The 12,077-nt window shown below is 39.7% G+C and overlaps 1 pseudogene; it reads right to left on the minus strand.

Moving 5' to 3' along the window:
* Positions 1 to 5,645: 5,645 nt before the first annotated feature.
* Positions 5,646 to 12,077, minus strand: part of LOC137084896 (NACHT, LRR and PYD domains-containing protein 3-like) — an 88,062-nt pseudogene continuing 81,630 nt past the window's right edge.

Here is a 12,077-nt window from a genome sequence, read left to right on the forward strand (position 1 = left end):
CATTCGTCCATTTATTCTGCTCTTTTTCTGTTTATTTTTATCTGTGTAATTTTTTATGTTTTTGCTATTTTATATATTCTTTCATTAATTAAATTTAGATGACATTTATTTCTATTTATGGAGGCCACTGTGCTCTTAGGAACCTTAAGTGTAGCAGAAATTTGAAAACCCTCTACATGTCTGATATTGTTTGAAATATCTCAGTGTAACTGGTAAAAAGATCACATCCCCACAGTATTAAACCAAAAAGTAATAAAGGTTTTAAGAGTTTAGAGATATTTTGATTAATGTGTGATGGCTGTGGTGTGTCTTTGGGCACATATTTTGCTAGTATGTTGATAGCGCTGTTATTATGATTAACGTGTTTATATCATGATTAGCTTGTTGCTAGCATGATTTAAGACAATGTTCTTGATACAAAATCTAGCATCATCACCTAGAAATCAGAGGCTTTTTGGCAGGCGTGTTGCTTGGTTATATATATATTTATGTTTATTTATTACAAGTTAATTACATCATATAATACAAATAATAAAAACAGAAGGTATAAGTACATGTAGAAATAAACTGTTAACAAGCGTTGTAAAGGCATCAAGGCATCTAACACCAGAGAGGCCGTCCCACAGAATCAGCCTCTGCTGTTCATTCTGCACTTCAGTCTTTTATAGACTTCTTCTGCATTCCTCATTCTTGAGACGTCATTTACTGTGGAAACCCCTCTAAACTTGTCTATATAAAGCCTTTTCTCCTTTGCTGCCGTCTCAGTTTCGTCTGTAATACAACATCTGCAGGTAACATTCCTCTTGTATTCATTTTACATCGATGCTCTTTCTACAGGTTTTCTTCTCTCTCTACTCTATCACAATACCTTGACAATACATATATTTCATTAATTCATTAAATACTTGTCTTAATGAAATACTGAACATGGTGTCTTTTTACTTAATAAAACACTTTTTTTGGTTATCATACAGTAATCCACAGAGCAAAATAATACAATTGCATATTTTACTCAAAAAGTTCATGACGCTGATTTAAAGGGGTCATATGATGCTGTTTTCAAAGATCATTATTTTGTGTATTTAGTGTAATAGAATATTTTACCATTATTTAAAGTTTAAAAAACACATAATTTTTCACAGACTGTACATTATTGTAGCTTCTCTATGGCCTGTCTTTCTTGATTTCTTTAACTCTTTAGGCGCCAGAGGTTTTTTCCTAAAACGTTCGATTTTGACATCCTAATTTCAAAAGGGTCATATCTTTAAAGTGATTAAAGATAAAGACTTTCTGTAAATTAGAGAAATATTAAGGATGATGCAAAGTTTATGTAGGGATTACATTTTCCCAATTTAATTTGCATATTATCACATCATATGGTGGTGGCCATCTTGGATAATAGAAGTTTCTTGAAAAGTCACGTTTAAATGATAAAACGCAGCACTTCTTTCCCCCAAAAATGTTGATCACTTTTTATGTGTTATAGTGCACAATACCGAATGTTCAGGTAAATAGTAAAAAAAAACAAAAAAAAAACTGTGTAAATCATTACTAATAAATGGTAGAAACAAACCAAATGCATGTAGTGGTTGGCCTTTTGCTGTAGAGATTTTCCATTTACTACATACAGTAGGCACTCTGATTCCATGTATGGGGCACATATATATTACTCATTTGACACACAAACACAAGTAGACAAGACCTGTTTAGTTCAAAAGCTTACTCGCCACGGCAAGTCGCAGATCATGAGTGAGATGACGAGACAAGACGAGAGACAATGTTAGTATTTTTTTTCTTTGAGTGGTTTTTGTTGATGTTTTTTGGTGTGTTTTTTTTTTAGCTGAGAAAGATGCACACATCACAAGGACATGAACACACAAAAAAGAACACATTTTACACTACTAAATGGTCAGGGAAATAGATAGTAAATCAACAGTGTAAATCATTGCTAATAAATAGCAAACAACAAAAAATGATGTAGCTTTTGCTGTAAAGATAATGGTAAATGGAAATGGACTGCATTTATATAGCGCTTTTATCCAAAGCGCTTTACATTTTTGCCTCACATTCACCCATTCATACACCGACGGCGATGTCAGCCATGTAAGGCGACATCCAGCTCGTCGGGAGCAGCTGGGGTTAGGTGTCTTGCTCAAGGACATTTCGACACTTGGTCAGGTGGAACCGGGGATCGAACCACCAACCTTCTGGTTTGTAGACAACCTACATGAACCACTGAGCCACTGCCGCCCCCGATAATGACTCCCTATCCATCCAGGTGACATTTCTTGTAGTGTTTCATGGTGTGGTACCTCTCATTGCAAGGCACAACACAAAGACTCACCTCACACTGCCTGCACATGTATTTTGTCTGACGGCGGCCTTTAGGGCGGGTCCGATCAGAACACACAACACAGTCTGGGTAACCATCAGCCTGGCAGATAAAGTGGCGCTCAGTGAGTCTCTGTGGCATGTCTCCCAGTGAGGATGACTTTCGGCCTTTGTTGCTCTCTTTCCTGGAAAAGGCTTCCAGTAAAGCAATGACGACATCCTGCACAAAGACTTTCAGGGGCTTGTGAGGAGCAGCAGTGCAGCGGCAGTAAATGATGTGGGCATTCACCATGCTTATACTGAGAATGGCATTGAAAATTCTGTTGTACCATTTCCTTGACCTATGGGGAAAGAGGTAGGTCTTCATTCTCTGGTCTGCTGTGTCGACACCCCCCATGAACGTATTGTAGTCATCAACACAAACAGGCCTATTTATCTCCCTATAGCCACTATCAGTGTGTTTGGTCCTAATGCGCTTTCTGACACAATTGTTGGAATGCAGTGTAGAGAGCATTGTGAAGCGCTTTGTATCATGCCACGCACAAGCTAGCATTTTCCCCTTCCTCATGAAGACTGGGTCATCTCCCTTGCTCAACTGTAACTGTTCACGGGTGAGTCCCTTAGGCATCCCCTTCGTCTTACTGCTGACAGTCCCACACAAACCCGAATCATTGTTTGCCAGCTCATCTGCTATGGCTGGCGAGGTGTAATAGCTGTCCATGTACACCTCATGCCCTTTCCCTGTGTACGGGGCCATCAGCTCACGGACAATAAGGTGTGTAGCACCAAAATCACATGCATTAGGCCTACTTTGTCCAGTGTACATGGACCACTGTAGCACATAGCCTGACTTGGCTTCAGTCAGAACAAATACTTTGTAGCCATATTTGTCTGGTTTTTTTGGGTTGTACATTTTTAGGGTTGATTTCCCTTTAAACGCAATGGTCATTTCATCCAATGACAGCTGCTTAGATGGACCATACATTGCTGAAAACCGGGGGATGACCAAATTGATGATTGGGCGGATTTTGAATAGCCTGTCATATCCTGGCTGACCCCTGTCAACACACTCCTCATTATTGGTGAAGTGAAGGAAAGACAAAATCATCGCAAATCTATTCCTGGACATCACCTTGCCAAAACCAGGTGTTGCTGTTGGCCAATATTCGGCCCAATAATCCTCCAACTCACACTTCTCTACCAGACCCATACTCAAATGCAGAGAAAAGAAGGCTTTCATTTCACTGACAGTTACATCAGACCATTGATGAAATCTGGAGTGTGGCTGGAGTTGATGGGAGGCTAAAAACTGATGTGCGTAGCGATTTGTCTCATTTACAAGTAAATTCCAGAAATCATCAGAGAGAAAGAGTGCTAGAAAATCTAGGGGCGAACTGGCATTGGAGAGTTCTCTTTCGCCTAGATATCCAATTGGCTGATCAAAGGGCATGATCCAACTTTGGTACTCCTCCTCATTGGCCAAGTACTCAAAGCCGGCATTCCCATCAGCTTGTGATAGACTATGCATAATAGCCCCTCTGCCCCGTGTCACACTGCCTCTACTCTTTCTACGAGCAGTGCCAGATCTTCTTCGTGAACAGCTCGGACTACTGTCATTATCATCGTGACTCCCCACCCTGACTCCACTTTGCCCCCTAACTGTCCTATGAGTACTAACATACCCAGTGGCATTAGACAAAGTCTCCACCACAATACTGTCACCACAATTGCGGAGAGGCACATGGTCAGAAGATAAAGCTTCATGGCTGGCACGGTAAAAATCTCCTGCCTCGTTCCCCACAACACTCCGACCCTGGGAAACATTGTTCCCACCACTGACATTGGGCAAAGGACCATCTACATTGGGCAAAGGATTCACCAATTGTGCTTGGTGTAGGGCTATACTTTCACCTTCAGAATCACTGTCATCTTCTGAAGGCAGATATTCCCCTTCAGAATCAGGGTCTGCGAAAAGAAGACCCACAACTTCATTGTGGTCAAGCTTTATTGATGCCATTAGAAAATAATAATAATAATCTAATGCAAATACTAATATTGTCTAATGACAATATTGCTCTGATAAAATGGCTCACTCGCACACCTGCTCCGCTTTTGTTCGCACTGATTCAATGCGCTCTTGCTCAAAGATTTTGTATAGAAGCATGATTTTTTTTGAGTCGGGATGGAGCATGACATGTCTGCCATCTAGTGAAGGGGAGGTCGAATGAAATTTTACACCCTATTTCACAAAATTGGCCATTTTATTCAATGCCGCATCCTGTCGAGTAAACCTGACCGTGGCGCCTAGAGGGTTAAAGCCCCTCCTTTTGAAAGAGTAGTGTGCTCTGATTGGCTGGCTGACCCAGTGTGTTGTGATTGGCCGAACACCTCAAGTGGATGTCAGAAATGTTTTATAATGTTGTTAGTTTTCCCACATCAGTTCGAGTCGATTCAGCAAAGCAGATGATCAAGCTGATCAATCGGATACTTGTATGTATTTACAGAAACACAAGCCGCGGTTCAGCTGAACGTGACAAACACCGCCAGTGTGAACCAGAACATGTAGAGCATCAGTGTTTGTCATCTTTATATTATTATCTTTAGTTATAAGTGGAGAACAGAGGATACTATGATTGAGAACATAAATCCATCTCTGCACTTTCAATCGTAAGAACGACAAAATATGTGTTACACTGCACAAAACTCCACATTTGAACAGTCAATGCTAATACTTTAACAAATAATAAAACACACTTACAGGCTCTGATTCAGAAGAGATTCACAGTTGGAATTGCCCCATTTTATAGCAATAGTCTTTGTGCACAGCCGGTCTTGTGCTCTCACAGGTTCAGGAAACTGTCCCCTGTAAAATACACTTCACACACACATTTAGGTTGTGCTGTTCTGGGACAGTGTTGTAAATAAATCTGATCAACTGATTCCTGATTTCGTCCACTTTCAGAATAATATTTCCACTGAGTGACGTAGCTCTATGAGGGAGAATCAGATCGAGGTGTTTAATCTGGTCTGGATCTGCCTTCTCTTTTATTCCTGCTACAGACGGTGTGATTTCACCAATCCTGTAAGATCATTACAGATCACGCTGAACGACACAGATCTGATGAACTTGGGTACGGTGTGTGTGTGTAGACTGTACGATGATGACACCTATTGAATCTCAGGCTACGACACACGTTAGTATAGAAGAATAAACGTCATCAGCATGAGCTAGTGCTGAACAGATAGAGCGAGATGAACCGCACTTTGGTCATTGTGGTTTTTATAGGCGACACTAAAGAGAAAGGAAAACATGAAAACGCATCACATCACCCCTTTAATACATTAATACAAATGTAATCTAACTATTATTATAAACATGATTATACACTCAAGCTTCCACTTTTGTAAATGAATATTTAATTAGTCTTTGTCTCCCTCTGCTGGTCTCACACACACACATTCAGGCTCTATATTCTCTCTGTAACAAAACACACACCTTTTGAGCTATACTGTGTGTTTATAGAATTAAAATGGTTAATCTGTAATTTGCTGCTGAAATAAAAGGTGTTTCACTGCCGCCTCATCAGGTCTGTCAGAGGATCGTTGAAATCTAAATGAAGTCTTAATTTCTAACAGTGAAGTCACTGTATCTTCAGTCTCTGTTGATTCTGTTGACTGTGAGTCTCTGTAGTGGATCCTTATTCACCATCAGATCATCAGCAGAACATCAGACTGCCATCTAATACCTAAAATAAAACACACACAGTAGTCACATATGTGGTACGAGACATCACGTCTCACTAAGCACTCACTTTCACGATGCACTAACTAGATAAGCTTTATTAATTCATTCTCAAACATGATAATATAGCTTCTATCTGATGCTCAAAGTCACTTTACAACATCAAAAAGTCATGAAATGTCACTTTCACACAACGGACAGCTGATACAGAACAACTAGAAATAATCATTGATTATCAGTTCATAACAAACAACACAAATGTCAGATTATTATATACACATACAGTTAAAGGGAAAAAGCAGAAAACTCAGTTTAAAGTTCAAAGACCTACAGAAACTGAAGCTAAATTGAAAGGGTTACTTCAGATTAGAATGGCTTTCTATTAGTAGAAACCCTGGAGTATATTCAAATGATTTTGCTTTCATCCCCATGAGACAAAAATACATTTTGTCTTTCCTCAGTATAGAAAGCACCAAATTCAAAAAAAGAATAAAAAAAAAAAAAGAAAAAAAGAATCCACATTTCTACTACATTAATGAGCCAGTTCAAATACAGTATTGTTCAAAATAATAGCAGTACAATGTGGCTAACCAGAATAATCAAGGTTTTTTGTATATTTTTTTATTGCTACGTGGCAAACAAGTTACCAGTAGGTTCAGTAGATTCTCAGAAAACAAATGAGACCCAGCATTCATGATATGCACGCTCTTAAATCTGTGCAATTGGGCAATTAGTTGAAAGGGGTGTGTTCAAAAAAATAGCAGTGTGGCATTCAATCACTGAGGTCATCAATTTTGTGAAGAAACAGGTGTGAATCAGGTGGCCCCTATTTAAGGATGAAGCCAACACTTGTTGAACATGCATTTGAAAGCTGAGGAAAATGGGTCGTTCAAGACATTGTTCAGAAGAACAGCGTACTTTGATTAAAAAGTTGATTAGAGAGGGGAAAACCTATAAAGAGGTGCAAAAAATGATAGGCTGTTCAGCTAAAATGATCTCCAATGCCTTAAAATGGAGAGCAAAACCAGAGAGACGTGGAAGAAAACGGAAGACAACCATCAAAATGGATAGAAGAATAACCAGAATGGCAAAGGCTCAGCCAATGATCACCTCCCGGATGATCAAAGACAGTCTGGAGTTACCTGTAAGTACTGTGACAGTTAGAAGACGTCTGTGTGAAGCTAATCTATTTTCAAGAATCCCCCGCAAAGTCCCTCTGTTAAAAAAAAGGCATGTGCAGAAGAGGTTACAATTTGCCAAAGAACACATCAACTGGCCTAAAGAGAAATGGAGGAACATTTTGTGGACTGATGAGAGTAAAATTGTTCTTTTTGGGTCCAAGGGCCAGAGGCAGTTTGTGAGACGACCCCCAAACTCTGAATTCAAGCCACAGTACACAGTGAAGACAGTGAAGCATGGAGGTGCAAGCATCATGATATGGGCATGTTTCTCCTACTATGGTGTTGGGCCTATTTATCGCATACCAGGGATCATGGATCAGTTTGCATATGTTAAAATACTTGAAGAGGTCATGTTGCCCTATGCTGAAGAGGACATGCCCTTGAAATGTAGAACTTGTGGGGTGATATCAAAAATGCTGTTTCTGAAGCAAAACCAAGAAATGTGAATGAATTGTGGAATGTTGTTAAAGAATCATGGAGTGGAATAACAGCTGAGAGGTGCCACAAGTTGGTTGACTCCATGCCACACAGATGTCAAGCAGTTTTAAAAAGCTGTGGTCATACAACTAAATATTAGTTTAGTGATTCACAGGATTGCTAAATCCCAGAAAGAAAAAAAATGTTTGTACAAAATAGTTTTGAGTTTGTACAGTCAAAGGTAGACACTGCAATTTTTTTGAACACACCCCTTTAAACTAATTGCCCAATTGCACAGCCTTAAGAGCGTGCATATCATGAATGCTGGGTCTCGTTTGTTTTCTGAGAATCTACTGAACCTACTGGTAACTTGTTTGCCACGTAGCAATAAAAAATATACTAAAAACCTTGATTATTCTGGTTAGTCACATTGTACTGCTATTATTTTGAACAATACTGTACATTCATCTTCCCATCACTGAAGTACCCCTTTAAGACTCATTATCAGATGATCTAACACTAAACATTCACACACACGCGGTGTTACTGAACCTGCTACCTTCCTTTTATTTCTAGTGAAGGGGGGGATTCTGAAATCCACTGCCGCTTCAATATACCTGTATATATTCATATCCTAATTAACTTCATAATCAAAACCTTAATTAATATTTATCTTCCTATATTACCTATATTATTATAACGATTCTTTCCAGTTATGATTTTGCTTTGTTTCTTGTTTTCTAAAGTGTGTATTTGGTCTCTGAGGAGTGACTGAGGGTCTGGCCTAGAGTTGTGTGATATGTCACTAAACACTGGCAACAAGGTCATATGTTTGGATTTTGGAGGTATCACACACCCCTAACATGTCAGGAGTGCAGTAACAGCGTTTGCTCACTTAGCCCGGCTTCCAGATATGAAATATGGATTTGTCTTTCATTTAATTATGTTTTATTTCTTTTATATTTCCTTTTACTGAATCACTAAAGACTCAAGATGAATATTGCCTGTACTATTGTGTGTCCCTCTCACTAAAAGAAAGCACATGTGTATCTGTGTATGTGCGCAATATTCTCTGTTACAGATCAGAATGGTGTCAATGGGCACCCTAAGAGATGGGTGGACTTGTTGTTCTGGGCAAGCTGGCGCCTGCTCCAGATCTGGAAGGTCACTACGGGCCTAATTCTGGGGTGAAAGCATCAACAAGTGACACGTCAGTGGAAACGTGCATCAGATTAACTGACTTGAGTGGAAATTTACCATGACTGTGCATTGTCTCTGAGCCAATCAGAACCATCCACATTGCAGTAATGACGTGGATAAGACCTTGAAAACGGTATAACTGTTGGGACAATTGTATGTACGATAGGGCGAGGCAACGAGACGGTGAGAGAGGGAGCGCGGCCTACGAACTCCTTGTGAGACTTGAAGCTGACTTCTGCTTTTGAAACTGCAAACTATTCTTAAGTAAATTTTTCTTTTATTTAATTGGAATCCTGACTCTGTCTTCATTTCTTCACTACTGGTCCTGGGTCATAAGCTGTTAACCCCTAACACTAGTGAGTAAAACAGTAATTTGAACTTTAAATGAAAATGTGATTTGTTAAAAACTATCTGCTGGAAAGGTTACATTTAGCGCACCTGTGAATCACTGCCATGACACAGCCAAATAAAGAGAGAGAGAAAGAGAGAGAAAGAGAGAGAGAGAGAGAGAGAGAGAGAGAGAGAGAGAGAGAGAGAGAGAGAGAGAGAGAGAGAGAGAGAGACTTTTCAATTTGTTTACTGTAGTGTGACTGATTAACCACACACCAACCCTCCCACTCATGTACCTCGGTCTAAACATCGGCAGTGTTCAATAAACTCCTTTGATTGAATCTTACTGCCTTGATCCATTCCTGTTTCCTGATCGACACACCAAGAGGAAGGCTAAAGACATTAGAACCACCGTAGAATTCAATCCTAGTTAACCTCCTTAACACTATCATTACCTTAGTGTCTTCAGTTTATAATAAGGATCCTCCATCAGATCAGAGAGCAGCTTCACTCCTGAGTCTCCTAGATTATTCCCAGTCAGATGCAGATCTCTCAGGTGTGAGGGGTTTGATCTCAGAGCTGAAGCCAGAGCAGCACAACCTTCATCTGACACCACAATCCCTTAACCTATAGAGAACAATGACACACATTAAGTCTATCTCCAAAGCTAAACATGACCACTTACACTAAATAAATGAATAAATATATAAAATAATACTGTCAATATGAAATGCATATAAATACTCATAAATGTTACATCTGCATTAAAATACATCAGGTAGGATTAGAGGAGAGAATATACAGTTTGTACAGTATAAAAACATTATTTCTGTGGAAAGACCCATAAAACATGGAAACCCACCGTGAAGAGGGTGTGTATGAGAGAGAGAGTGTGACAGTGTGTGTTAGGGTATACAATAACTGCAATACCGCAGTAATGAGATGCCTGCTGCTCTTTGTATTTTCTTTTATTATATTTTTTTGCTGGTGAAAGTTACAGGAGTGCATATGGACTCCCACTGAACTATAAACACAATAATCATTGTTTTTCATAATTGACTGTCTTAGATATAAAGTTGTGATAAAAGGATTGGCAATATAGAGTCATTTTATCCAAGGCTCCGGGCGCTGCACTTCCTGCGCTTTAGAGTTGCACCTTTGGCGGTCCATCAACATTTAGAAAAACTATTTTTTGACATTTGAGAATCGATTGATGCGGTCCACGTCCGCATCGCGATGCATCCCTCACAGACAGAAAACAATAGTTCTAATTGCTTCCTAGTGTGCAGCAGAAAGAGAGGGAAATAGTCAGTCCCTCCCTCTAAGCCTTTCGGGCACCCTAGGCAAGATTCATATGTTGCCCCCCCCCTTTTTTTTTTTTACACTATAACTTATAAAGCAAATATGACTCCCTTATTTCATGGGCATATTGTACATGCATTAATCCAGTAATGTAGCTAGGTTTATTATCACTGAGATCAGAAATGTTAGGGGGGTTCGGGGGCAGTCTCCCCCGAGAAAATTTTGATTTCTATGATCTACATATGTGTATTTTAAGATGTTCTGAAGGCCAAAAAATTAGATAACAATAGCTTGAAAACCATGTCACTCGGCGCTGCTGCGGATTGAAGAACACAGTGACACAAAGACTAAAAGACGGGACGAAGCCGTAGCCGAAGCCTCGCGCCAGTTTTATATGTTTTAAAGGTTATTCACATATTTTTTTAGGGGGGGCATAAGAGGCATAAGTTCATAAAAAAAGGGCCTAGTGAGGCCCATGGTTATGACAGTATTAGCCTACTTGATCAATTTACACTAAACAGCTATCTCTGATGTAAAAAAAAAAATTATTCAAATGAACTGTTATAATGTTCTGCACCTGAAATGAGCATGGCGTGTGGTCCGTCCAGTACTAATATTCAGTGTAATGTTTTGCTCAACGTTATAGAGAGACCAGCTTAGTAGAGAACAAGTAACCAATAATTAGACTAACATACCTGTATATTTCGCTTTCTTTTTTATATTTCCTCTTTTTTCTTTTTACTGAGCCCCTGATGGCTTTGACCTTTTCATGATGATGAAACTAAAGCACTCTGTAACGAGTAGAAATATAGTGTGGCCCCTTTAAGAGTTGCGCGCGCTCCCTGCAAACGAAGTCTGCCTTTTGTGTGTGTGCGCACTGAGGCTTGAGCTCCCATGTGTGGGGATTATTTTCTCTTTTCTGTTGCTCACAGTCAGTTATTTTGTTTTATTAAGTAATGCTGTGGACGAAAAGGGAGTTTGTGATGAGAGTTCAGCGGGGAATAAAGTGCGATCGGTTTGATGTTAATCGCCTCCGTGTTTGAATCCACTCCAGTTACATTAAGTGAGCTATCCGCATTTTTCACTCGGACACAAGCGTCACAACGCCACGGATGACGACGTTCCCTGCCGCCCTCTACATGATCTCATTTCATTACAGCAGCGCCACTATCACCATGGCGACTTCTCTCCAATAATCGCAACTAATCATAATGCCTTGAAATAGCAAAAGTACGAAATATGAATAATAAAATATATATGAAATAACTAAAAAATCTTGTTGGGGCGGGGGCTCACTGGCGCCCCCCAGCTGTTGGCGCCCTAGGCGACCACCTAGTTTGCCTATGCCTAGAAACGGCACTGCTTGGATAAGCAGTACAGAATCGAAAACCGTTTCTTTCGGACACGTTTGATACTGAGAACCGATGAGACAATGATCTGAGCATGCGTGTTATGTGTTTAGAGGAATGAAATGCAGGTGTATAAAACGATTCACGTTTGGAAACATCATCACATAAAGCTGTCTTATCACTGTATTATTTTAAAGTTTGGAAAGTTTGGTTGTTTTATCAATA

This window comes from Pseudorasbora parva, chromosome 8, assembly GCF_024679245.1.
Source record: "Pseudorasbora parva isolate DD20220531a chromosome 8, ASM2467924v1, whole genome shotgun sequence".
Taxonomy (NCBI): domain Eukaryota; kingdom Metazoa; phylum Chordata; class Actinopteri; order Cypriniformes; family Gobionidae; genus Pseudorasbora; species Pseudorasbora parva.